Source organism: Euprymna scolopes, chromosome 13 (genome assembly GCF_053919585.1).
Source record: "Euprymna scolopes isolate OS-2025 chromosome 13, ASM5391958v1, whole genome shotgun sequence".
Taxonomy (NCBI): domain Eukaryota; kingdom Metazoa; phylum Mollusca; class Cephalopoda; order Sepiida; family Sepiolidae; genus Euprymna; species Euprymna scolopes.
In genome coordinates, this window is record NC_136494.1 from 122,115,818 (window position 1) to 122,119,842 (window position 4,025).

A 4,025-nucleotide genomic window follows, 5' to 3' on the forward strand; every position below is an offset into this window, starting at 1 on the left:
ATATGGGTGATCTGATTTAAATTCACAAAGAAGTTGGCCGGCATCATGGTAGCGATCCCCAGGATAGTGACGAACCCTAACATGCCTAGGTGGGGGAGTTTATGTAGAGCTGCACTAAATATGACATTAACCTTTTACCTTGACCTTGAACAATGGTGTGCATCATCCGTAGGTTGAAGATCATCATCATGTTAGAGTTAGTAATGATCGGTCCAGTAGTGTGGGCTGTAGGAGTGTATATATATACATAGGCTACAACCTTGACCTTTGACCTTACCCTTGAAAAATGATGTGCACTATCAACAGGTTTGGCCATGATCGGTATAGGGATATAGGCTGCATGAGAGTTGTTCACACACACAGACACACGCTACTACTTTTATATATATATATATATATATATATATATATATAAGATTGTGTGCACCATCTCTAGGTTTAGTGGTATAGGCTGCAGGAGAGTTGTTCACACACACACACACAAACGCTACTACTTTATATATATATATAAGATGGTGTGCACCATCTCTAAGTGGAGACCATCATCATTCCAGGTTTGTTCATGATCGATCAAATAGTAGGAGAGTAGTACACATAGGTACACACAAACACGAACGCTACTACTTTATAAATATATAGATAAGGCCACGATTTCCATGTGTAGGGACTTCTGCTTTTACATCTGAGCTGATGCATCAATCATTAGCCTCTACTTTTTGAACAAGGTGCAAAAAAATAATAGAAATTCCCGCACTATCTGCTGAGTCCCATCATATGCCGGACTGATGTAAAGTCATACCCCCCCCCTATGTTTTTTTTTTCTAAGTGCTTCTACAAAACGTGACTCGATGCATCTGTATCTCCTAAATGAATCCCACCCGGCTTCACTTTAGATGTCTCTAGATGCTGGAAACTTTTTAAATCTGATATTTCCTTTTCCTAAGATTACCTGCTTCTTGTGTCGGCGACAATACTGTCATGCAGACATTTAAATTTTATGTTAACAACTCCCCACCTAGATTGCGTCTCTATAAATCTGGCCCTACCACAGTAGCCTCTTACGCTTCAGTGACAATATACATTGTTTCGAGTGAATAGAAGTGACAAAAAGGAATTACGACATAGATAATGATTGAAAAAGCACATCAGCATGAACTAATTCTTATCAATACCATGCATGTGAGTTTGTTGCTCGACGGAATAATGTTCTTGTTTATATTCGCATAGTTAATTGGCGTATCCATTTTTGTTATTGATTTTTCATGGAAATCGCTTCAGACAAGTCATGAAGCCACTTGATATAAGGCGCTATCAAATGGTATGATAATGTCAAAGAACATTCACGATAAATGTGAGATTGATAAATTCCAACCTAGAAAATAACAATTCGTCTCCTTTTTTTCGGAAACGTCGACCATCGATTTTGAGGACTAAAGGACAAGAATCAAGAAACTGAGAAAGGTCTATGTCTTTTATGAAGAAACTATACCACAATATTTTAACGCTATTTTTCTTTGTGTTCCAAAAATTACTAGCAGGGCTATTCGGATATACTGTTAACCCTGTGTATTAATACTACCAGCCCAGATCACCATATTATCATTTTTATGTAAACACAAGAAAGTATTTGTTAGTTATTTATCTGTTTGTTGATTTATTTATTTATATATGTATTACCGATACATCTCCCAATCTAGTCATCTATCTTTTTCTGTATCTATCTCAATGAACTCTTTTCTGGGTTAACAGCCAACTAGCACCGTGTATATTTGTGTGTGTATATGTGTATTGGGGTGGAGAGGGCTCCCGTAAGCCGTGGTGAAGGCAACCTTTCTAGGAGAAGCAAATCGCTGATTAAAAAAACATAAAGCGGAAGATCAGTACCCGCATTAAGCTGGTCTGCAGTTTAATTTGTTGCTGGCTATCTTGCTTGTTGCTGGATCTCAACATTTTGAACCGAGAGAGAGACTTAGCTGTCGTACAAAGCTAAGACTCTGTAACATCATCTTTGTATAGATACTCCCTCAGGCATTTGGGCTCATGAATTTTAAATGTCTGAGGGAGTGGCACTCGTCTGATAAGACGTTGCAATCATCTATCTATCTATCTATCTATCTATGTATCGATCTATCTCGATCTATCTATCTATCTCGATCTATCTATCTCGATCTATCTATCTAACTGGAGCGATAAACAAGAGATGAATATTAAGAATGTTGATAGAAACCTGTCAAAATATGACAAACCTAGATCATAGACAAGTTTACCGAAAGTATCTGATGAGCTGACAGGATTTACGTCTGAGATACGTGGATCAGGTTTGCTGGAGAACATTAGAGTTGGAATTTTGACGTGGAGCAGGACGGACGGTTTAACAGATCGTCCCTCCCTTCACTGGGGGGGGGGAGGCTGACGTGTCTTAGAATGGAGACCTAGAATTAGCCACTCAAGCAAAGATATTCACTTTCCATTCTTCTGCGATCGACACCTGGAAAGTGAATAACAACTATATAAAATACAATCAGCGTTCTTGAAAGTGACTGAATATTCGTTCAAACAGGTTCCAGCCCCCCTCCCGAATAAGATGAATTCCAGGTAGACAAGATCAACGACGCATAAAAATAAGGTATTCCAAAATACATGTATCACACACACACACACACACACACATACACACACACACACACACACACACACACACACACGCGCGCGTGCGAACATTTAGACGATCATAGCATTGGAACATGAATAGGCCGCAACAAGCTAACTTAGGGTTGATATAGTGAAGAACCACCACAAACATTTAGTGACACGTATCAGGATGAACTCTTCGTAACAAGTACATATCGCTGCATGGTGATATGGTACACAATTACACAAGAGACCCTTTTTGGTACCCTATTATCACACAACACAACATTAATAGTGCCATTAAATTCTTCCTAAAATTTTATTCGGGAAAAAGTAGTTTAATTTTGCTAAATGTTTAGTTTTTCAGTTGCATGCTACGTAAATTATAATTGAAAGTTGTGATTGAATCTGAAATTGAATCGAATGAAATTTCAAATGATGTCATGGGTTTCCGTGGTTATTTTTTTAATTGAATTATTTTTACTTATATTGACACAAACAAAACACTACGCTATCAGCGGCTAATATGGATTAGGAGTAAGATTTATCGGAATATTTTAAGTAGGGAGTTGTGCAGCGTGGTGATTGTTCAAATTACATTTAAATTTCTACATCGTCGTACAGTGAGAGAAACAGGGAACAGGAAGAGAGTTTCTCATGCAAGCGAATCTAGGAAAGAAGCTATTAGAGTAGAAATCCTTCCGACATTTAGGGACCTCGACAATGAAGGTGCATGATTTTGCTGCTTGTAAGGTTGGTCGCGAATATTTACGTTGAAAGGGGAAGGGTGCAGACAATTTATCGAAGCACATTTCGTGAACGTCCTTGTAAAATAAGCAAAGGAATGAAATGCTACTGCGATGGGTCAGGGGTTGGAGCATAGTAGACAGTGTGGAGTCTTTTATATCACTCTTTTTAGTTTAGCAGTCAAGTTTTGGGAATAATAGTCCATGCATTAAAAAACGATGGCTTCGTAGAGATATAGGATCCTTTTCGATGCGAAAACTTCTTTAGTCTAATCTGAATTGCTTTATCGTCAACACGTCGATTTCTATAATAGGCAATCGATTTCTATAATAGGCAATCAAACTTTCTATTCGACATGCATAACATGTTGTTTTTCAATCTGTATTACTAAAGAAGTAAAATCAACGGAGAAGATTAAACTGCTATAGATAGAATATCATCCTTATTTGCAGTCTTAAAATGAGACATGATTATTTTTGGGTTTCAAGTGGCCTATTTTATAGAAGACATGAAACGAGTCTTGATCGACTATCATTCATGCACTTTCTAGGTATCGTTATTTACATAAGTGCTCGACTGAACTCCAAGCTATGGTTTCCCCTATTACCAAATTTTCATAAAAGACACTCGACTAACTACAACCACTA